The sequence below is a fragment of the Balaenoptera borealis genome, assembly GCF_965194805.1.
Source record: "Balaenoptera borealis genome assembly, chromosome: 9".
Classification (NCBI taxonomy): domain Eukaryota; kingdom Metazoa; phylum Chordata; class Mammalia; order Artiodactyla; family Balaenopteridae; genus Balaenoptera; species Balaenoptera borealis.
The window spans coordinates 94,981,981-95,006,752 of record NC_138873.1 but is presented as its reverse complement, the minus strand read 5'-3'; positions in this window follow the sequence as shown (position 1 = coordinate 95,006,752).

Sequence of the window (24,772 nt, the reverse complement as noted above, 5' to 3'; positions counted from 1 at the left end):
GTTTCCTGCAATTCTGCCTTGCTTTCAAATCCTCTTCGTTGCCTTCCCTCAATATATTTGTGGTCGAGAGTTATCATTTCTAAGTCTGCAGGTCTGTGAATTGCAGTGCCCCTGAGCTCCATTCTTCAAATCCCTTTATGGGAGCTGGCCGCAAAAGCGCAGGATTGCTTCAGGCCGTATTCTGCTTCCTGGCGGCAGGCTGAGCCTGTGGTTAATTCTTCTTCCTGATGGGAAAATAGTGTCACCTGTGCCTGTCCCAACACCTAGAGCTAGTCTCTCATTGGTTCCCCCTCTTCCCGTTCATCGTCAGGACAAATTGCAATCTGTACGGAACAGGAAGATAAAGGTGCTGATTCTCCAAGGAGGGAGATTGCTAGTAAAGCGGCTGGAATGGCGAACCGGAGCACAAGGAGATGAGAAATGAGGTTCGTTTTAGCAACCTTTCCCGATCACACGGTGTACCATCTTCGGGGTTTCTCATGCATGTTTTCAATGTAGGACGATGCCCTTGAACCTGGAGATTTGGGACCCATGGGATGGGTACCACGCCGTATTTCTTTAAAGGGTCTGCGTTTGCTCACCCAACCTCACCAAACCTCTCAGCCCCAAGAGTGTCCACCCTTATGTCTCAATCAGCTGTGGGTCTAGATATGGTCAATCCAGGTGGCATCACAGCCCCTGAACGAATTTTGTAAGAATTTCTCTCTCTTTCACTGTCTTTGTTTCCCGGGTTTTGAAAAGTAATTGATTTTTATAATGGGGTTGAGCTGCTTTTCACTGCTGTGTTTATGCCGCTTTATACCCACTTGACTCACTTACAGAGCGATATCAATACATATGTTTTAAGATACTTACTAGTCAGATATATTCTTGGGCGGTTAATAGGGGGTGTTGAGTCCAGTTCACTGAGCAAGGAGTAGGTCTTGTCTATTACATATCAGGTTTATGGAACGGTATCTGAGCTAATTTGAAACCCTTGTTTTATGCATCACCCCACCTCACCTTTCCCGTTAAGCAGCCATAGTGTTTTTTCTAAACGTGTGACTCTGTTCTGTTTTGTAATTCAGTTCAAGGGTAGCGGTTTTTACATTCCCTCTATAAGTGATATCTCATGATAAGTGTCTTTTTCTGTGTGACTTATTTCACTTAGATTCGTCATACCTAAATCCACTCATCATGCTGCTACTAGCCTTATGACATTGATTTCATGGCTGAGTGATATTCCATTGTATATAAGGACCACATCTTCTTTATCCATTCTTCTCTTTCCTGGGATATTTAAGGTGTAACGAAGTGGAGGTTCTTGTCAACAGAGTAGCCCAAAACTTTGGGGTGCCTGTGTCTTGCTGATTTTTAGTTTTCCCAATTTATACGCCCATGAGTGGAAGGGCCCTATGCTCTCTAAGCTGAGTTTTGTAGATGTTTCAGGACACACCGAACACTTCTGCAGAGTGGCTGTTGGCAATTTACATCCCGCCCATCAGCGTAGCAAGGCTCCCATTTCTCCATGGCCTGTCCTGCGTTTCTGGTTTTGACATTTTATTCAGCATGGCCCTTTAGACCGATGGGAAGCGAGACTTCTTTGTAGCGCTGATTTGCCTTTCCAGGTTGCTTGGTTGGCCAAAAAGGGCGTATGCGTTTTTTCCTGAATATATTCAGGAAAAAACGCATACGCCCTTTTTGGCCAAGGGCATCATTGTCGAGGTTTTGCCGCTTTTCCTGTGCTTTAAAGGCGATTCGAATCTACCTCCTGAAATCTGTTTCCTGCAATTCTGGCTTGCTTTCAAATCCTCTTCGTTGCCTTCCCTCAATATATTTGTGGACGAGAGTTATCATTTCTAAGTCTGCAGGTTTGTGAATTGCAGTGCCCCTGAGCTCCATTCTTCAACTCGCTTTCTTGGGAGCTGGCCGCAAAAGCGCAGGATTGCTTCAGGCCGTATTCTGGTTCCTGGCGGCAGGCTGAGCCTGTGGTTAATTCTTCTTCCTGATGGGAAAATAGAGTGACCTGTGCCTGTCCCAACACCTAGAGCTAGTCTCTCATTGGTTCCCCCTCTTCCCGTTCATCCTCAGGACAAATTGCAACCTGTACGGAACAGGAGGATAAAGGTGCTGATTCTCCAAGGAGGGAGATTGCTAGTAAAGCGGCTGGAATGGCGAACCGGAGCACAAGGAGATGAGAAATGAGGTTCGTTTTAGAAACCTTTCCCGATCACACGTTGTACCATCTTCGGGGTTTCTCATGCATGTTTTCAATGTAGGACGATGCCCTTGAACCTGGAGATTTGGGACCCATGGGATGGGTACCACGCCGTATTACTTTAAAGGGTCTGCGTTTGCTCACCCAACCTCACCAAACCTCTCAGCCCCAAGAGTGTCCACCCTTATGTCTCAATCAGCTGTGGGTCTAGATATGGTCAATCCAGGTGACATCACAGCCCCTGAACGAATTTTGTAAGAATTTCTCTCTCTTTCACTGTCTTTTTTTCACGGGTTTTGAAAAGTAATTGATTTTTATAATGGGGTTTAGCTGCTTTTCACTGCTGTGTTTATGCCGCTTTATACCCACTTGACTCACTTACAGAGCGATATCAATACATATGTTTTAAGATACTTACTAGTCAGATATATTCTTCGGCATTGAATAGGGGGTGTTGAGTCCAGTTCACTGAGCAAGGAGTAGGTCTTGTCTCTTACATATTGGGTTTATGGAACGGTATCTGAGCTAATTTGAAACCCTTGTTTTATGCATCACCCCACCTCACCTTTCCCGTTAAGCAGCCATAGTGTGTTTTCTAAACGTGTGACTCTGTTCTGTTTTGTAATTCAGTTCAAGGGTAGCGGTTTTTACATTCCCTCTATAAGTGATATCTCATGATAAGTGTCTTTTTCTGTGTGACTTATTTCACTTAGAATCTTCATACCTAAATCCACTCATCATGCTGCTACTAGCCTTATGACATTGATTTCATGGCTGAGTGATATTCCATTGTACATAAGGACGACAACTTCTTTATCCATTCTTCTCTTTCCTGGGATATTTAAGGTGTAACGAAGTGGAGGTTCTTGTCAACAGAGTAGCCCAAAACTTTGGGGTGCCTGTGTCTTGCTGATTTTTAGTTTTCCCAATTTATACGCCCATGAGTGGAAGTGCCCTATGGTCGCTAAGCTGAGTTTTTTAGATGTTTCAGGACACACCGTACACTTCTCCAGAGTGGCTGTTGGCAATTTACATCCCTCCCATCAGCGTAGCAAGGCTCCCATTTCTCCATGGCCTGTCCTGCATTTCTGGTTTTGACACTTTATTCAGCATGGCCCTTTTGACCGATGGGAAGCGAGACTTCTTTGTAGCGCTGATTTGCCTTTCCAGGTTGCTTGGTTGGCCAAAAAGGGCGTATGCGTTTTTTCCTGAATATATTCAGGAAAAAACGCATACGCCCTTTTTGGCCAAGGGCATCATTGTCAAGGTTTTGCCGCTTTTCCTGTGCTTTAAAGGCGATTCGAATCTACCTCCTGAAATCTGTTTCCTGCAATTCTGCCTTGCTTTCAAATCCTCTTCGTTGCCTTCCCTCAATATATTTGTGGACGAGAGTTATCATTTCTAAGTCTGCAGGTCTGTGAACTGCAGTGTCCCTGAGCTCCATTATTCAACTCGCTTTATGGGAGCTGGCCGCAAAAGCGCAGGATTGCTTCAGGCCGTATTCTGCTTCCTGGCGGCAGGCTGAGCCTGTGGTTAATTCTTCTTCCTGATGGGAAAATAGTGTCACCTGTGCCTGTCCCAACACCTAGAGCTAGTCTCTCATTGGTTCCCCCTCTTCCCGTTCATCGTCAGGACAAATTGCAATCTGTACGGAACAGGAAGATAAAGGTGCTGATTCTCCAAGGAGGGAGATTGCTAGTAAAGCGGCTGGAATGGCGAACCGGAGCACAAGGAGATGAGAAATGAGGTTCGTTTTAGCAACCTTTCCCGATCACACGGTGTACCATCTTCGGGGTTTCTCATGCATATTTTCAATGTAGGACGATGCCCTTGAAACTGGAGATTTGGGACCCATGGGATGGGTACCACGCCGTATTTCTTTAAAGGGTCTGCGTTTGCTCACCCAACCTCACCAAACCTCTCAGCCCCAAGAGTGTCCACCCTTATGTCTCAATCAGCTGTGGGTCTAGATATGGTCAATCCAGGTGGCATCACAGCCCCTGAACGAATTTTGAAAGAATTTCTCTCTCTTTCACTGTCTTTGTTTCACGGGTTTTGAAAAGTAATTGATTTTTATAATGGGGTTGAGCTGCTTTTCACTGCTGTGTTTATGCCGCTTTATACCCACTTGACTCACTTACAGAGCGATATCAATACATATGTTTTAAGATACTTACTAGTCAGATATATTCCTGGGCGGTTAATAGGGGGTGTTGAGTCCAGTTCACTGAGCAAGGAGTAGGTCTTGTCTATTACATATCGGGTTTATGGAACGGTATCTGAGCTAATTTGAAACCCTTGTTTTATGCATCACCCCACCTCACCTTTCCCGTTAAGCAGCCATAGTGTGTTTTCTAAACGTTTGACTCTGTTCTGTTTTGTAATTCAGTTCAAGTGTAGCGGTTTTTACTTTCCCTCTATAAGTGATATCTCATGATAAGTGTCTTTTTCTGTGTGACTTATTTCACTTAGAATCGTCATACCTAAATCCACTCATCATGCCGCTACTAGCCTTATGACATTGATTTCATGGCTGAGTGATATTCCATTGTACATAAGGACCACAACTTCTTTATTCATTCTTCTCTTTCCTGGGATATTTAAGGTGTAACGAAGTGGAGGTTCTTGTCAACAGAGTAGCCCAAAACTTTGGGGTGTCTGTGTCTTGCTGATTTTTAATTTTCCCAATTTATACGCCCATGAGTGGAAGTGCCCTATGGTCTCTAAGCTGAGTTTTTTAGATGTTTCAGGACACACCGTACACTTCTCCAGAGTGGCTGTTGGCAATTTACATCCCTCCCATCAGCGTAGCAAGGCTCCCATTTCTCCATGGCCTGTCCTGCATTTCTGGTTTTGACACTTTATTCAGCATGGCCCTTTTGACCGATGGGAAGCGAGACTTCTTTGTAGCGCTGATTTGCCTTTCCAGGTTGCTTGGTTGGCCAAAAAGGGCGTATGCGTTTTTTCCTGAATATATTCAGGAAAAAACGCATACGCCCTTTTTGGCCAAGGGCATCATTGTCGAGGTTTTGCCGCTTTTCCTGTGCTTTAAAGGCGATTCGAATCTACCTCCTGAAATCTGTTTCCTGCAATTCTGCCTTGCTTTCAAATCCTCTTCGTTGCCTTCCCTCAATATATTTGTGGACGAGAGTTATCATTTCTAAGTCTGCAGGTTTGTGAATTGCAGTGCCCCTGAGCTCCATTCTTCAACTCGCTTTCTTGGGAGCTGGCCGCAAAAGCGCAGGATTGCTTCAGGCCGTATTCTGGTTCCTGGCGGCAGGCTGAGCCTGTGGTTAATTCTTCTTCCTGATGGGAAAATAGTGTCACCTGTGCCTGTCCCAACACCTAGAGCTAGTCTCTCATTGGTTCCCCCTCTTCCCGTTCATCCTCAGGACAAATTGCAACCTGTACGGAACAGGAGGATAAAGGTGCTGATTCTCCAAGGAGGGAGATTGCTAGTAAAGCGGCTGGAATGGCGAACCGGAGCACAAGGAGATGAGAAATGAGGTTCGTTTTAGAAACCTTTCCCGATCACACGTTGTACCATCTTCGGGGTTTCTCATGCATGTTTTCAATGTAGGACGATGCCCTTGAACCTGGAGATTTGGGACCCATGGGATGGGTACCACGCCGTATTACTTTAAAGGGTCTGCGTTTGCTCACCCAACCTCACCAAACCTCTCAGCCCCAAGAGTGTCCACCCTTATGTCTCAATCAGCTGTGGGTCTAGATATGGTCAATCCAGGTGACATCACAGCCCCTGAACGAATTTTGTAAGAATTTCTCTCTCTTTCACTGTCTTTTTTTCACGGGTTTTGAAAAGTAATTGATTTTTATAATGGGGTTTAGCTGCTTTTCACTGCTGTGTTTATGCCGCTTTATACCCACTTGACTCACTTACAGAGCGATATCAATACATATGTTTTAAGATACTTACTAGTCAGATATATTCTTCGGCATTGAATAGGGGGTGTTGAGTCCAGTTCACTGAGCAAGGAGTAGGTCTTGTCTCTTACATATTGGGTTTATGGAACGGTATCTGAGCTAATTTGAAACCCTTGTTTTATGCATCACCCCACCTCACCTTTCCCGTTAAGCAGCCATAGTGTGTTTTCTAAACGTGTGACTCTGTTCTGTTTTGTAATTCAGTTCAAGGGTAGCGGTTTTTACATTCCCTCTATAAGTGATATCTCATGATAAGTGTCTTTTTCTGTGTGACTTATTTCACTTAGAATCGTCATACCTAAATCCACTCATCATGCTGCTACTAGCCTTATGACATTGATTTCATGGCTGAGTGATATTCCATTGTACATAAGGACGACAACTTCTTTATCCATTCTTCTCTTTCCTGGGATATTTAAGGTGTAACGAAGTGGAGGTTCTTGTCAACAGAGTAGCCCAAAACTTTGGGGTGCCTGTGTCTTGCTGATTTTTAGTTTTCCCAATTTATACGCCCATGAGTGGAAGTGCCCTATGGTCTCTAAGCTGAGTTTTTTAGATGTTTCAGGACACACCGTACACTTCTCCAGAGTGGCTGTTGGCAATTTACATCCCTCCCATCAGCGTAGCAAGGCTCCCATTTCTCCATGGCCTGTCCTGCATTTCTGGTTTTGACACTTTATTCAGCATGGCCCTTTTGACCGATGGGAAGCGAGACTTCTTTGTAGCGCTGATTTGCCTTTCCAGGTTGCTTGGTTGGCCAAAAAGGGCGTATGCGTTTTTTCCTGAATATATTCAGGAAAAAACGCATACGCCCTTTTTGGCCAAGGGCATCATTGTCGAGGTTTTGCCGCTTTTCCTGTGCTTTAAAGGCGATTCGAATCTACCTCCTGAAATCTGTTTCCTGCAATTCTGCCTTGCTTTCAAATCCTCTTCGTTGCCTTCCCTCAATATATTTGTGGACGAGAGTTATCATTTCTAAGTCTGCAGGTTTGTGAATTGCAGTGCCCCTGAGCTCCATGATTCAACTCGCTTTCTTGGGAGCTGGCCGCAAAAGCGCAGGATTGCTTCAGGCCGTATTCTGCTTCCTGACGACAGGCTGAGCCTGTGGTTAATTCTTCTTCCTGATGGGAAAATAGTGTCACCTGTGCCTGTCCCAAAACCTAGAGCTAGTCTCTCATTGGTTCCCCCTCTTCCCGTTCATCCTCAGGACAAATTACAACCTGTACGGAACAGGAGGATAAAGGTGCTGATTCTCCAAGGAGGGAGATTGCTAGTAAAGCGGCTGGAATGGCGAACCGGAGCACAAGGAGTTGAGAAATGAGGTGCGTTTTAGAAACCTTTCCCGATCACACGGTGTACCATCTTCGGGGTTTCTCATGCATGTTTTTGGTGTAGGACGATGCCCTTGAACCTGGAGATTTGGGACCCATGGGATGGGTACCACGCTATATTACTTTAAAGGGTCTGCGTTTGCTCACCCAACCTCACCAAACCTCTCAGCCCCAAGAGTGTCCACCCTTATGTCTCAATCAGCTGTGGGTCTAGATATGGTCAATCCAGGTGGCATCAGAGCCCCTGAACGAATTTTGTAAGAATTTCTCTCTCTTTCACTGTCTTTGTTTCACGGGTTTTGAAAAGTAATTGATTTTTATAATGGGGTTTAGCTGCTTTTCACTGCTGTGTTTATGCCGCTTTACACCCACTTGACTCACTTACAGAGAGATATCAATACATAGGTTTTAAGATTCTTACTAGTCAGATATATTCTTGGGTGGTGAATAGGGGGTGTTGAGTCCAGTTCACTGAGCAAGGAGTAGGTCTTGTCTATTACATATTGGGTTCATGGAACGGTATCTGAGCTAATTTGAAACCCTTGTTTTATGCATCACCCCACCTCACCTTTCCCGTTAAGCAGCCATAGTGTGTTTTCTAAACGTGTGATTCTGTTCTGTTTTGTAATTCAGTTCAAGGGTAGCGGTTTTTACATTCCCTCTCTAAGTGATATCTCATGATAAGTGTCTTTTTCTGTGTGACTTATTTCACTTAGAATCGTCATACCTAAATCCACTCATCATGCCGCTACTAGCCTTATGACATTGATTTCATGGCTGAGTGATATTCCATTGTACATAAGGACCACAACTTCTTTATTCATTCTTCTCTTTCCTGGGATATTTAAGGTGTAACGAAGTGGAGGTTCTTGTCAACAGAGTAGCCCAAAACTTTGGGGTGCCTGTGTCTTGCTGATTTTTAATTTTCCCAATTTATACGCCCATGAGTGGAAGTGCCCTATGGTCTCTAAGCTGAGTTTTTTAGATGTTTCAGGACACACCGTACACTTCTCCAGAGTGGCTGTTGGCAATTTACATCCCTCCCATCAGCGTAGCAAGGCTCCCATTTCTCCATGGCCTGTCCTGCATTTCTGGTTTTGACACTTTATTCAGCATGGCCCTTTTGACCGATGGGAAGCGAGACTTCTTTGTAGCGCTGATTTGCCTTTCCAGGTTGCTTGGTTGGCCAAAAAGGGCGTATGCGTTTTTTCCTGAATATATTCAGGAAAAAACGCATACGCCCTTTTTGGCCAAGGGCATCATTGTCGAGGTTTTGCCGCTTTTCCTGTGCTTTAAAGGCGATTCGAATCTACCTCCTGAAATCTGTTTCCTGCAATTCTGCCTTGCTTTCAAATCCTCTTCGTTGCCTTCCCTCAATATATTTGTGGTCGAGAGTTATCATTTCTAAGTCTGCAGGTCTGTGAATTGCAGTGCCCCTGAGCTCCATTCTTCAACTCGGTTTCTTGGGAGCTGGCCGCAAAAGCGCAGGATTGCTTCAGGCCGTATTCTGCTTCCTGACGGCAGGCTGAGCCTGTGGTTAATTCTTCTTCCTGATGGGAAAATAGTGTCACCTGTGCCTGTCCCAACACCTAGAGCTAGTCTCTCATTGGTTCCCCCTCTTCCCGTTCATCATCAGGACAAATTGCAATCTGTACGGAACAGGAAGATAAAGGTGCTGATTCTCCAAGGAGGGAGATTGCTAGTAAAGCGGCTGGAATGGCGAACCGGAGCACAAGGAGATGAGAAATGAGGTTCGTTTTAGCAACCTTTCCCGATCACACGGTGTACCATCTTCGGGGTTTCTCATGCATGTTTTCAATGTAGGACGATGCCCTTGAACCTGGAGATTTGGGACCCATGGGATGGGTACCACGCCGTATTTCTTTAAAGGGTCTGCGTTTGCTCACCCAACCTCACCAAACCTCTCAGCCCCAAGAGTGTCCACCCTTATGTCTCAATCAGCTGTGGGTCTAGATATGGTCAATCCAGGTGGCATCACAGCCCCTGAACGAATTTTATAAGAATTTCTCTCTCTTTCACTGTCTTTGTTTCACGGGTTTTGAAAAGTAATTGATTTTTATAATGGGGTTGAGCTGCTTTTCACTGTTGTGTTTATGCCGCTTTATACCCACTTGACTCACTTACAGAGCGATATCAATACATATGTTTTAAGATACTTACTAGTCAGATATATTCTTGGGCGGTTAATAGGGGGTGTTGAGTCCAGTTCACTGAGCAAGGAGTAGGTCTTGTCTATTACATATCGGGTTTATGGAACGGTATCTGAGCTAATTTGAAACCCTTGTTTTATGCATCACCCCACCTCACCTTTCCCGTTAAGCAGCCATAGTGTGTTTTCTAAACGTGTGACTCTGTTCTGTTTTGTAATTCAGTTCAAGGGTAGCGGTTTTTACATTCCCTCTATAAGTGATATCTCATGATAAGTGTCTTTTTCTGTGTGACTTATTTCACTTAGATTCGTCATACCTAAATCCACTCATCATGCTGCTACTATCCGTATGACATTGATTTCATGGCTGAGTGATATTCCATTGTATAAAAGGACCACATCTTCTTTATCCATTCTTCTCTTTCCTGGGATATTTAAGGTGTAACGAAGTGGAGGTTCTTGTCAACAGAGTAGCCCAAAACTTTGGGGTGCCTGTGTCTTGCTGATTTTTAGTTTTCCCAATTTATACGCCCATGAGTGGAAGGGCCCTATGCTCTCTAAGCTGAGTTTTGTAGATGTTTCAGGACACACCGAACACTTCTGCAGAGTGGCTGTTGGCAATTTACATCCCGCCCATCAGCGTAGCAAGGCTCCCATTTCTCCATGGCCTGTCCTGCGTTTCTGGTTTTGACATTTTATTCAGCATGGCCCTTTTGACCGATGGGAAGCGAGACTTCTTTGTAGCGCTGATTTGCCTTTCCAGGTTGCTTGGTTGGCCAAAAAGGGCGTATGCGTTTTTTCCTGAATATATTCAGGAAAAAACGCATACGCCCTTTTTGGCCAAGGGCATCATTGTCGAGGTTTTGCCGCTTTTCCTGTGCTTTAAAGGCGATTCGAATCTACCTCCTGAAATCTGTTTCCTGCAATTCTGGCTTGCTTTCAAATCCTCTTCGTTGCCTTCCCTCAATATATTTGTGGACGAGAGTTATCATTTCTAAGTCTGAAGGTTTGTGAATTGCAGTGCCCCTGAGCTCCATTCTTCAACTCGCTTTCTTGGGAGCTGGCCGCAAAAGCGCAGGATTGCTTCAGGCCGTATTCTGGTTCCTGGCGGCAGGCTGAGCCTGTGGTTAATTCTTCTTCCTGATGGGAAAATAGTGTCACCTGTGCCTGTCCCAACACCTAGAGCTAGTCTCTCATTGGTTCCCCCTCTTCCCGTTCATCCTCAGGACCAATTGCAACCTGTACGGAACAGGAGGATAAAGGTGCTGATTCTCCAAGGAGGGAGATTGCTAGTAAAGCGGCTGGAATGGCGAACCGGAGCACAAGGAGATGAGAAATGAGGTTCGTTTTAGAAACCTTTCCCGATCACACGTTGTACCATCTTCGGGGTTTCTCATGCATGTTTTCAATGTAGGACGATGCCCTTGAACCTGGAGATTTGGGACCCATGGGATGGGTACCACGCCGTATTACTTTAAAGGGTCTGCGTTTGCTCACCCAACCTCACCAAACCTCTCAACCCCAAGAGTGTCCACCCTTATGTCTCAATCAGCTGTGGGTCTAGATATGGTCAATCCAGGTGACATCACAGCCCCTGAACGAATTTTGTAAGAATTTCTCTCTCTTTCACTGTCTTTTTTTCACGGGTTTTGAAAAGTAATTGATTTTTATAATGGGGTTTAGCTGCTTTTCACTGCTGTGTTTATGCCGCTTTATACCCACTTGACTCACTTACAGAGCGATATCAATACATATGTTTTAAGATACTTACTAGTCAGATATATTCTTCGGCATTGAATAGGGGGTGTTGAGTCCAGTTCACTGAGCAAGAAGTAGGTCTTGTCTCTTACATATTGGGTTTATGGAACGGTATCTGAGCTAATTTGAAACCCTTGTTTTATGCATCACCCCACCTCACCTTTCCCGTTAAGCAGCCATAGTGTGTTTTCTAAACGTGTGACTCTGTTCTGTTTTGTAATTCAGTTCAAGGGTAGCGGTTTTTACATTCCCTCTATAAGTGATATCTCATGATAAGTGTCTTTTTCTGTGTGACTTATTTCACTTAGAATCGTCATACCTAAATCCACTCATCATGCTGCTACTAGCCTTATGACATTGATTTCATGGCTGAGTGATATTCCATTGTACATAAGGACGACAACTTCTTTATCCATTCTTCTCTTTCCTGGGATATTTAAGGTGTAACGAAGTGGAGGTTCTTGTCAACAGAGTAGCCCAAAACTTTGGGGTGCCTGTGTCTTGCTGATTTTTAGTTTTCCCAATTTATACGCCCATGAGTGGAAGTGCCCTATGGTCTCTAAGCTGAGTTTTTTAGATGTTTCAGGACACACCGTACACTTCTCCAGAGTGGCTGTTGGCAATTTACATCCCTCCCATCAGCGTAGCAAGGCTCCCATTTCTCCATGGCCTGTCCTGCATTTCTGGTTTTGACACTTTATTCAGCATGGCCCTTTTGACCGATGGGAAGCGAGACTTCTTTGTAGCGTTGATTTGCCTTTCCAGGTTGCTTGGTTGGCCAAAAAGGGCGTATGCGTTTTTTCCTGAATATATTCAGGAAAAAACGCATACGCCCTTTTTGGCCAAGGGCATCATTGTCGAGGTTTTGCCGCTTTTCCTGTGCTTTAAAGGCGATTCGAATCTACCTCCTGAAATCTGTTTCCTGCAATTCTGCCTTGCTTTCAAATCCTCTTCGTTGCCTTCCCTCAATATATTTGTGGACGAGAGTTATCATTTCTAAGTCTGCAGTTTTGTGAATTGCAGTGCCCTTGAGCTCCATGATTCAACTCGCTTTCTTGGGAGCTGGCCGCAAAAGCGCAGGATTGCTTCAGGCCGTATTCTGCTTCCTGGCGGCAGGCTGAGCCTGTGGTTAATTCTTCTTCCTGATGGGAAAATAGTGTCACCTGTGCCTGTCCCAAAACCTAGAGCTAGTCTCTCATTGGTTCCCCCTCTTCCCGTTCATCCTCAGGACAAATTACAACCTGTACGGAACAGGAGGATAAAGGTGCTGATTCTCCAAGGAGGGAGATTGCTAGTAAAGCGGCTGGAATGGCGAACCGGAGCACAAGGAGATGAGAAATGAGGTTCGTTTTAGAAACCTTTCCCGATCACACGTTGTACCATCTTCGGGGTTTCTCATGCATGTTTTCAATGTAGGACGATGCCCTTGAACCTGGAGATTTGGGACCCATGGGATGGGTACCACGCCGTATTACTTTAAAGGGTCTGCGTTTGCTCACCCAACCTCACCAAACCTCTCAGCCCCAAGAGTGTCCACCCTTATGTCTTAATCAGCTGTGGGTCTAGATATGGTCAATCCAGGAGACATCACAGCCCCTGAACGAATTTTGTAAGAATTTCTCTCTCTTTCACTGTCTTTTTTTCACGGGTTTTGAAAAGTAATTGATTTTTATAATGGGGTTTAGCTGCTTTTCACTGATGTGTTTATGCCGCTTTATACCCACTTGACTCACTTACAGAGCGATATCAATACATAGGTTTTAAGATACTTACTAGTCAGATATATTCTTCGGCATTGAATAGGGGGTGTTGAGTCCAGTTCACTGAGCAAGGAGTAGGTCTTGTCTATTACATATTGGGTTCATGGAACGGTATCTGAGCTAATTTGAAACCCTTGTTTTATGCATCACCCCACCTCACCTTTCCCGTTAAGCAGCCATAGTGTGTTTTCTAAACGTGTGACTCTGTTCTGTTTTGTAATTCAGTTCAAGGGTAGCGGTTTTTACATTCCCTCTATAAGTGATATCTCATGATAAGTGTCTTTTTCTGTGTGACTTATTTCACTTAGAATCGTCATACCTAAATCCACTCATCATGCTGCTACTAGCCTTATGACATTGATTTCATGGCTGAGTGATATTCCATTGTACATAAGGACGACAACTTCTTTATCCATTCTTCTCTTTCCTGGGATATTTAAGGTGTAACGAAGTGGAGGTTCTTGTCAACAGAGTAGCCCAAAACTTTGGGGTGCCTGTGTCTTGCTGATTTTTAATTTTCCCAATTTATACGCCCATGAGTGGAAGTGCCCTATGCTCTCTAAGCTGAGTTTTTTAGATGTTTCAGGACACACCGTACACTTCTCCAGAGTGGCTCTTGGCAATTTACATCCCTCCCATCAGCGTAGCAAGGCTCCCATTTCTCCATGGCCTGTCCTGCATTTCTGGTTTTGACACTTTATTCAGCATGGCCCTTTTGACCGATGGGAAGCGAGACTTCTTTGTAGCGCTGATTTGCCTTTCCAGGTTGCTTGGTTGTCCAAAAAGGGCGTATGCGTTTTTTTCCTGAATATATTCAGGAAAAAACGCATACGCCCTTTTTGGCCAAGGGCATCATTGTCGAGGTTTTGCCGCTTTCCCTGTGCTTTAAAGGCGATTCGAATCTACCTCCTGAAATCTGTTTCCTGCAATTCTGCCTTGCTTTCAAATCCTCTTCGTTGCCTTCCCTCAATATATTTGTGGACGAGAGTTATCATTTCTAAGTCTGCAGGTTTGTGAATTGCAGTGCCCCTGAGCTCCATGATTCAACTCGCTTTCTTGGGAGCTGGCCGCAAAAGCGCAGGATTGCTTCAGGCCGTATTCTGGTTCCTGGCGGCAGGCTGAGCCTGTGGTTAATTCTTCTTCCTGATGGGAAAATAGAGTGACCTGTGCCTGTCCCAACACCTAGAGCTAGTCTCTCATTGGTTCCCCCTCTTCCCGAGCATCCTCAGGACAAATTGCAACCTGTACGGAACAGGAGGATAAAGGTGCTGATTCTCCAAGGAGGGAGATTGCTAGTAAAGCGGCTGGAATGGCGAACCGGAGCACAAGGAGGTGAGAAATGAGGTGCGTTTTAGCAACCTTTCCCGATCACACGGTGTACCATCTTCGGGGTTTCTCATGTATGTTTTCAGTGTAGGACGATGCCCTTGAACCTGGAGATTTGGGACCCATGGGATGGGTACCACGCTATATTACTTTAAAGGGTCTGCGTTTGCTCACCCAACCTCACCAAACCTCTCAGCCCCAAGAGTGTCCACCCTTATGTCTCAATCAGCTGTGGGTCTAGATATGGTCAATCCAGGTGGCATCACAGCCCCTGAACGAATTTTGTAAGAATTTCTCTCTCTTTCACTGTCTTTGTTTCACGGGTTTTGAAAAGTAATTGATTTTTATAATGGGGCTTAGCTGCTTTTCACTGCTGTGTTTATGCCGCTTTACACCCACTTGACTCACTTACAGAGAGATATCAATACATAGGTTTTAAGATTCTTACTAGTCAGATATATTCTTGGGTGGTGAATAGGGGGTGTTGAGTCCAGTTCACTGAGCAAGGAGTAGGTCTTGTCTATTACATATTGGGTTCATGGAACGGTATCTGAGCTAATTTGAAACCCTTGTTTTATGCATCACCCCACCTCACCTTTCCCGTTAAGCAGCCATAGTCTGTTTTCTAAACGTGTGACTCTGTTTTGTTTTGTAATTCAGTTCAAGCGTAGCGGTTTTTACATTCCCTCTATAAGTGATATCTCATGATAAGTGTCTTTTTCTGTGTGACTTATTTCACTTAGATTCGTCATACCTAAATCCACTCATTATGCTGCTACTAGCCTTATGACATTGATTTCATGGCTGAGTGATATTCCATTGTATATAAGGACCACATCTTCTTTATCCATTCTTCTCTTTCCTGGGATATTTAAGGTGTAACGAAGTGGAGGTTCTTGTCAACAGAGTAGCCCAAAACTTTGGGGTGCCTGTGTCTTGCTGATTTTTAGTTTTCCCAATTTATACGCCCATGAGTGGAAGGGCCCTATGCTCTCTAAGCTGAGTTTTTTAGATGTTTCAGGACACACCGTACACTTCTGCAGAGTGGCTGTTGGCAATTTACATCCCGCCCATCAGCGTAGCAAGGCTCCCATTTCTCCATGGCCTGTCCTGCATTTCTGGTTTTGACACTTTATTCAGCATGGCCCTTTTGACCGATGGGAAGCGAGACTTTTTTGTAGCGCTGATTTGCCTTTCCAGGTTGCTTGGTTGGCCAAAAAGGGCGTATGCGTTTTTTCCTGAATATATTCAGGAAAAAACGCATACGCCCTTTTTGGCCAAGGGCATCATTGTCAAGGTTTTGCCGCCTTTCCTGTGCTTTAAAGGCGATTCGAATCTACCTCCTGAAATCTGTTTCCTGCAATTCTGCCTTGCTTTCAAATCCTCTTCGTTGCCTTCCCTCAATATATTTGTGGACGAGAGTTATCATTTCTAAGTCTGCAGGTTTGTTAATTGCAGTGCCCCTGAGCTCCATTCTTCAACTCGCTTTCTTGGGAGCTGGCCGCAAAAGCGCAGGATTGCTTCAGGCCGTATTCTGCTTCCTGGCGGCAGGCTGAGCCTGTGGTTAATTCTTCTTCCTGATGGGAAAATAGAGTGACCTGTGCCTGTCCCAACACCTAGAGCTAGTCTCTCATTGGTTCCCCCTCTTCCCGTGCATCCTCAGGACAAATTGCAACCTGTACGGAACAGGAGGATAAAGGTGCTGATTCTACAAGGAGGGAGATTGCTAGTAAAGCGGCTGGAATGGCGAACCAGAGCACAAGGAGTTGAGAAATGAGGTGCGTTTTAGCAACCTTTCCCGATCACACGGTGTACCATCTTCGGGGTTTCTCATGCATGTTTTTGGTGTAGGACGATGCCCTTGAACCTGGAGATTTGGGACCCATGGGATGGGTACCACGCTATATTACTTTAAAGGGTCTGCGTTTGCTCACCCAACCTCACCAAACCTCTCAGCCCCAAGAGTGTCCACCCTTATGTCTCAATCAGCTGTGGGTCTAGATATGGTCAATCCAGGTGGCATCACAGTCCCTGAACGAATTTTGTAAGAATTTCTCTCTCTTTCACTGTCTTTGTTTCACGGGTTTTGAAAAGTAATTGATTTTTATAATGGGGTTTAGCTGCTTTTCACTGCTGTGTTTATGCCGCTTTACACCCACTTGACTCACTTACAGAGAGATATCAATACATAGGTTTTAAGATTCTTACTAGTCAGATATATTCTTGGGTGGTGAATAGGGGGTGTTGAGTCCAGTTCACTGAGCAAGGAGTAGGTCTTGTCTATTACATATTGGGTTCATGGAACGGTATCTGAGCTAATTTGAAACCCTTGTTTTATGCATCACCCCACCTCACCTTTCCCGTTAAGCAGCCATAGTGTGTTTTCTAAACGTGTGACTCTGTTCTGTTTTGTAATTCAGTTCAAGGGTAGCGGTTTTTACATTCCCTCTATAAGTGATATCTCATGATAAGTGTCTTTTTCTGTGTGAGTATTTCACTTAGATTCGTCATACCTAAATCCACTCATCATGCTGCTACTAGCCTTATGACATTGATTTCATGGCTGAGTGATATTCCATTGTATATAAGGACCACATCTTCTTTATCCATTCTTCTCTTTCCTGCGATATTTAAGGTGTAACGAAGTGGAGGTTCTTGTCAACAGAGTAGCCCAAAACTTTGGGGTGCCTGTGTCTTGCTGATTTTTAGTTTTCCCAATTTATACGCCCATGAGTGGAAGTGCCCTATGGTCTCTAAGCTGAGTTTTGTAGATGTTTCAGGACACACCGTACACTTCTGCAGAGTGGCTGTTGGCAATCTACATCCCGCCCATCAGCGTAGCAAGGCTCCCATTTCTCCATGGCCTGTCCTGCGTTTCTGGTTTTGACATTTTATTCAGCATGGCCCTTTTGACCGATGGGAAGCGAGACTTCTTTGTAGCGCTGATTTGCCTTTCCAGGTTGCTTGGTTGGCCAAAAAGGGCGTATGCGTTTTTTCCTGAATATATTCAGGAAAAAACGCATACGCCCTTTTTGGCCAAGGGCATCATTGTCGAGGTTTTGCCGCTTTTCCTCTGCTTTAAAGGCGATTCGAATCTACCTCCTGAAATCTGTTTCCTGCAATTCTGGCTTGCTTTCAAATCCTCTTCGTTGCCTTCCCTCAATATATTTTTGGACGAGAGTTATCATTTCTAAGTCTGCAGGTTTGTGAATTGCAGTGCCCCTGAGCTCCATTCTTCAACTCGCTTTCTTGGGAGCTGGCCGCAAAAGCGCAGGATTGCTTCAGGCCGTATTCTGGTTCCTGGCGGCAGGCTGAGCCTGTGGTTAATTCTTCTTCCTGATGGGAAAATAGTGTCACCTGTGCCTGTCCCAACACCTAGAGCTAGTCTCTCATTGGTTCCCCCTCTTCCCGTTCATCCTCAGGACAAATTGCAACCTGTACGGAACAGGAGGATAAAGGTGCTGATTCTCCAAGGAGGGAGATTGCTAGTAAAGTGGCTGGAATGGCGAACCGGAGCACAAGGAGATGAGAAATGAGGTTCGTTTTAGAAACCTTTCCCGATCACACGGTGTACCATCTTCGGGGTTTCTCATGCATGTTTTCAATGTAGGACGATGCCCTTGAACCTGGAGATTTGGGACCCATGGGATGGGTACCACGCCGTATTACTTTAAAGGGTTTGCGTTTGCTCACCCAACCTCACCAAACCTCTCAGCCCCAAGAGTGTCCACCCTTATGTCTCAATCAGCTGTGGGTCTAGATATGGTCAATCCAGGTGGCATCACAGTCCCTGAACGAATTTTGTAAGAATTTCTCTCTCTTTCACTGTCTTTGTTTCACGGGTTTTGAAAAGTAATTGATTTTTATAATGGGGTTTAGCTGCTTTTCACTGCTGTGTTTATGCCGCTTTATACCCACTTGACTCACTTACAGAGAGATATCAATACATAGGTTTTAAGATTCTTACTAGTCAGATATATTCTTGGGTGGTGAATAGGGGGTGTTGAGTCCAGTTCACTGAGCAAGGAGTAGGTCTTGTCTATTACATATTGGGTTCATGGAACGGTATCTGAGCTAATTTGAAACCCTTGTTTTATGCATCACCCCACCTCACCTTTCCCGTTAATCAGCCATAGTGTGTTTTCTAAACGTGTGACTCTGTTCTGTTTTGTAATTCAGTTCAAGGGTAGCGGTTTTTACATTCCCTCTATAAGTGATATCTCATGATAAGTGTCTTTTTCTGTGTGACTTATTTCACTTAGAATCGTCATACCTAAATCCACTCATCATGCTGCTACTATCCGTATGACATTGATTTCATGGCTGAGTGATATTCCATTGTATATAAGGACCACATCTTCTTTATCCATTCTTCTCTTTCCTGGGATATTTAAGGTGTAACGAAGTGGAGGTTCTTGTCAACAGAGTAGCCCAAAACTTTGGGGTGCCTGTGTCTTGCTGATTTTTAGTTTTCCCAATTTATACGCCCATGAGTGGAAGGGCCCTATGCTCTCTAAGCTGAGTTTTTTAGATGTTTCAGGACACACCGTACACTTCTCCAGAGTGGCTCTTGGCAATTTACATCCCGCCCATCAGCGTAGCAAGGCTCCCATTTCTCCATGGCCTGTCCTGCGTTTCTGGTTTTGACATTTTATTCAGCATGCCCCTTTTGACCGATGGGAAGCGAGACTTCTTTGTAGCGCTGATTTGCCTTTCCAGGTTGCTTGGTTGGCCAAAAAGGGCGTATGCGTTTTTTCCTGAATATATTCAGGAAAAAACGCATACGCCCTTTTTGGCCAAGGGCATCATTGTCGAGGTTTTGCCGCTTTTCCTCTGCTTTAAAGGCGATTCGAATCTACCTCCTGAAATCTGTTTCCTGCAATTCTGCCTTGCTTTCAAATCCTCTTCGTTGCCTTCCCTCAATATATTTGTGGACGAGAGTTATCATTTCTAAGTCTGCAGGTTTGTGAATTGCAGTGCCCCTGAGCTCCATTCTTCAACTCGCTTTCTTGGGAGCTGGCCGCAAAAGCGCAGGATTGCTTCAGGCCGTATTCTGGTTCCTGGCGGCAGGCTGAGCCTGTGGTTAATTCTTCTTCCTGATGGGAAAATAGAGTGACCTGTGCCTGTCCCAACACCTAGAGCTAGTCTCTCATTGGTTCCCCCTCTTCCCGTGCATCCTCAGGACAAATTGCAACCTGTACGGAACAGGAGGATAAAGGTGCTGATTCTCCAAGGAGGGAGATTGCTAGTAAAGCGGCTGGAATGGCGAACCGGAGCACAAGGAGATGAGAAATGAGGTTCGTTTTAGAAACCTTTCCCGATCACACGTTGTACCATCTTCGGGGTTTCTCATGCATGTTTTCAATGTAGGACGATGCCCTTGAACCTGGAGATTTGGGACCCATGGGATGGGTACCACGCCGTATTACTTTAAAGGGTTTGCGTTTGCTCACCCAACCTCACCAAACCTCTCAGCCCCAAGAGTGTCCACCCTTATGTCTCAATCAGCTGTGGGTCTAGATATGGTCAATCCAGGTTGCATCACAGTCCCTGAACGAATTTTGTAAGAATTTCTCTCTCTTTCACTGTCTTTGTTTCACGGGTTTTGAAAAGTAATTGATTTTTATAATGGGGTTTAGCTGCTTTTCACTGCTGTGTTTATGCCGCTTTACACCCACTTGACTCACTTACAGAGAGATATCAATACATAGGTTTTAAGATTCTTACTAGTCAGATATATTCTTGGGTGGTGAATAGGGGGTGTTGAGTCCAGTTCACTGAGCAAGGAGTAGGTCTTGTCTATTACATATTGGGTTCATGGAACGGTATCTGAGCTAATTTGAAACCCTTGTTTTATGCATCACCCCACCTCACCTTTCCCGTTAAGCAGCCATAGTGTGTTTTCTAAACGTGTGACTCTGTTCTGTTTTGTAATTCAGTTCAAGGGTAGCGGTTTTTACATTCCCTCTATAAGTGATATCTCATGATAAGTGTCTTTTTCTGTGTGACTTATTTCACTTAGAATCGTCATACCTAAATCCACTCATCATGCTGCTACTATCCGTATGACATTGATTTCATGGCTGAGTGATATTCCATTGTATATAAGGACCACATCTTCTTTATCCATTCTTCTCTTTCCTGGGATATTTAAGGTGTAACGAAGTGGAGGTTCTTGTCAACAGAGTAGCCCAAAACTTTGGGGTGCCTGTGTCTTGCTGATTTTTAGTTTTCCCAATTTATACGCCCATGAGTGGAAGGGCCCTATGGTCTCTAAGCTGAGTTTTTTAGATGTTTCAGGACACACCGTACACTTCTCCAGAGTGGCTGTTGGCAATGTACATCCCGCCCATCAGCGTAGCAAGGCTCCCATTTCTCCATGGCCTGTCCTGCGTTTCTGGTTTTGACATTTTATTCAGCATGCCCCTTTTGACCGATGGGAAGCGAGACTTCTTTGTAGCGCTGATTTGCCTTTCCAGGTTGCTTGGTTGGCCAAAAAGGGCGTATGCGTTTTTTCCTGAATATATTCAGGAAAAAACGCATACGCCCTTTTTGGCCAAGGGCATCATTGTCGAGGTTTTGCCGCTTTTCCTCTGCTTTAAAGGCGATTCGAATCTACCTCCTGAAATCTGTTTCCTGCAATTCTGCCTTGCTTTCAAATCCTCTTCGTTGCCTTCCCTCAATATATTTGTGGACGAGAGTTATCATTTCTAAGTCTGCAGGTTTGTGAATTGCAGTGCCCCTGAGCTCCATTCTTCAACTCGCTTTCTTGGGAGCTGGCCGCAAAAGCGCAGGATTGCTTCAGGCCGTATTCTGGTTCCTGGCGGCAGGCTGAGCCTGTGGTTAATTCTTCTTCCTGATGGGAAAATAGTGTCACCTGTGCCTGTCCCAACACCTAGAGCTAGTCTCTCATTGGTTCCCCCTCTTCCCGTGCATCCTCAGGACAAATTGCAACCTGTACGGAACAGGAGGATAAAGGTGCTGATTCTCCAAGGAGGGAGATTGCTAGTAAAGCGGCTGGAATGGCGAAGCGGAGCACAAGGAGATGAGAAATGAGGTTCGTTTTAGAAACCTTTCCCGATCACACGTTGTACCATCTTCGGGGTTTCTCATGCATGTTTTCAATGTAGGACGATGCCCTTGAACCTGGAGATCTGGGACCCATGGGATGGGTACCACGCCGTATTACTTTAAAGGGTTTGCGTTTGCTCACCCAACCTCACCAAACCTCTCAGCCCCAAGAGTGTCCACCCTTATGTCTCAATCAGCTGTGGGTCTAGATATGGTCAATCCAGGTGGCATCACAGTCCCTGAACGAATTTTGTAAGAATTTCTCTCTCTTTCACTGTCTTTGTTTCACGGGTTTTGAAAAGTAATTGATTTTTATAATGGGGTTTAGCTGCTTTTCACTGCTGTGTTTATGCCGCTTTACACCCACTTGACTCACTTACAGAGAGATATCAATACATAGGTTTTAAGATTCTTACTAGTCAGATATATTCTTGGGTGGTGAATAGGGGGTGTTGAGTCCAGTTCACTGAGCAAGGAGTAGGTCTTGTCTATTACATATTGGGTTCATGGAACGGTATCTGAGCTAATTTGAAACCCTTGTTTTATGCATCACCCCACCTCACCTTTCCCGTTAAGCAGCCATAGTGTGTTTTCTAAACGTGTGACTCTGTTCTGTTTTGTAATTCAGTTCAAGGGTAGCGGTTTTTACATTCCCTCTATAAGTGATATCTCATGATAAGTGTCTTTTTCTGTGTGACTTATTTCACTTAGATTCGTCATACCTAAATCCACTCATCATGCTGCTACTAGCCTTATGACATTGATTTCATGGCTGAGTGATATTCCATTGTATATAAGGACCACATCTTCTTTATCCATTCTTCTCTTTCCTGGGATATTTAAGGTGTAACGAAGTGGAGGTTCTTGTCAACAGAGTAGCCCAAAACTTTGGGGTGCCTGTGTCTTGCTGATTTTTAATTTTCCCAATTTATACGCCCATGAGTGGAAGTGCCCTATGCTCTCTAAGCTGAGTTTTTTAGATGTTTCAGGACACACCGTACACTTCTCCAGAGTGGCTCTTGGCAATTTACATCCCTCCCATCAGCGTAGCAAGGCTCCCATTTCTCCATGGCCTGTCCTGCATTTCTGGTTTTGACACTTTATTCAGCATGGCCCTTTTGACCGATGGGAAGCGAGACTTCTTTGTAGCGCTGATTTGCCTTTCCAGGTTGCTTGGTTGTCCAAAAAGGGCGTATGCGTTTTTTTCCTGAATATATTCAGGAAAAAACGCATACGCCCTTTTTGGCCAAGGGCATCATTGTCGAGGTTTTGCCGCTTTCCCTGTGCTTTAAAGGCGATTCGAATCTACCTCCTGAAATCTGTTTCCTGCAATTCTGCCTTGCTTTCAAATCCTCTTCGTTGCCTTCCCTCAATATATTTGTGGACGAGAGTTATCATTTCTAAGTCTGCAGGTTTGTGAATTGCAGTGCCCCTGAGCTCCATGATTCAACTCGCTTTCTTGGGAGCTGGCCGCAAAAGCGCAGGATTGCTTCAGGCCGTATTCTGGTTCCTGGCGGCAGGCTGAGCCTGTGGTTAATTCTTCTTCCTGATGGGAAAATAGAGTGACCTGTGCCTGTCCCAACACCTAGAGCTAGTCTCTCATTGGTTCCCCCTCTTCCCGAGCATCCTCAGGACAAATTGCAACCTGTACGGAACAGGAGGATAAAGGTGCTGATTCTCCAAGGAGGGAGATTGCTAGTAAAGCGGCTGGAATGGCGAACCGGAGCACAAGGAGGTGAGAAATGAGGTGCGTTTTAGCAACCTTTCCCGATCACACGGTGTACCATCTTCGGGGTTTCTCATGTATGTTTTCAGTGTAGGACGATGCCCTTGAACCTGGAGATTTGGGACCCATGGGATGGGTACCACGCTATATTACTTTAAAGGGTCTGCGTTTGCTCACCCAACCTCACCAAACCTCTCAGCCCCAAGAGTGTCCACCCTTATGTCTCAATCAGCTGTGGGTCTAGATATGGTCAATCCAGGTGGCATCACAGCCCCTGAACGAATTTTGTAAGAATTTCTCTCTCTTTCACTGTCTTTGTTTCACGGGTTTTGAAAAGTAATTGATTTTTATAATGGGGCTTAGCTGCTTTTCACTGCTGTGTTTATGCCGCTTTACACCCACTTGACTCACTTACAGAGAGATATCAATACATAGGTTTTAAGATTCTTACTAGTCAGATATATTCTTGGGTGGTGAATAGGGGGTGTTGAGTCCAGTTCACTGAGCAAGGAGTAGGTCTTGTCTATTACATATTGGGTTCATGGAACGGTATCTGAGCTAATTTGAAACCCTTGTTTTATGCATCACCCCACCTCACCTTTCCCGTTAAGCAGCCATAGTCTGTTTTCTAAACGTGTGACTCTGTTTTGTTTTGTAATTCAGTTCAAGCGTAGCGGTTTTTACATTCCCTCTATAAGTGATATCTCATGATAAGTGTCTTTTTCTGTGTGACTTATTTCACTTAGATTCGTCATACCTAAATCCACTCATTATGCTGCTACTAGCCTTATGACATTGATTTCATGGCTGAGTGATATTCCATTGTATATAAGGACCACATCTTCTTTATCCATTCTTCTCTTTCCTGGGATATTTAAGGTGTAACGAAGTGGAGGTTCTTGTCAACAGAGTAGCCCAAAACTTTGGGGTGCCTGTGTCTTGCTGATTTTTAGTTTTCCCAATTTATACGCCCATGAGTGGAAGGGCCCTATGCTCTCTAAGCTGAGTTTTTTAGATGTTTCAGGACACACCGTACACTTCTGCAGAGTGGCTGTTGGCAATTTACATCCCGCCCATCAGCGTAGCAAGGCTCCCATTTCTCCATGGCCTGTCCTGCATTTCTGGTTTTGACACTTTATTCAGCATGGCCCTTTTGACCGATGGGAAGCGAGACTTTTTTGTAGCGCTGATTTGCCTTTCCAGGTTGCTTGGTTGGCCAAAAAGGGCGTATGCGTTTTTTCCTGAATATATTCAGGAAAAAACGCATACGCCCTTTTTGGCCAAGGGCATCATTGTCAAGGTTTTGCCGCCTTTCCTGTGCTTTAAAGGCGATTCGAATCTACCTCCTGAAATCTGTTTCCTGCAATTCTGCCTTGCTTTCAAATCCTCTTCGTTGCCTTCCCTCAATATATTTGTGGACGAGAGTTATCATTTCTAAGTCTGCAGGTTTGTTAATTGCAGTGCCCCTGAGCTCCATTCTTCAACTCG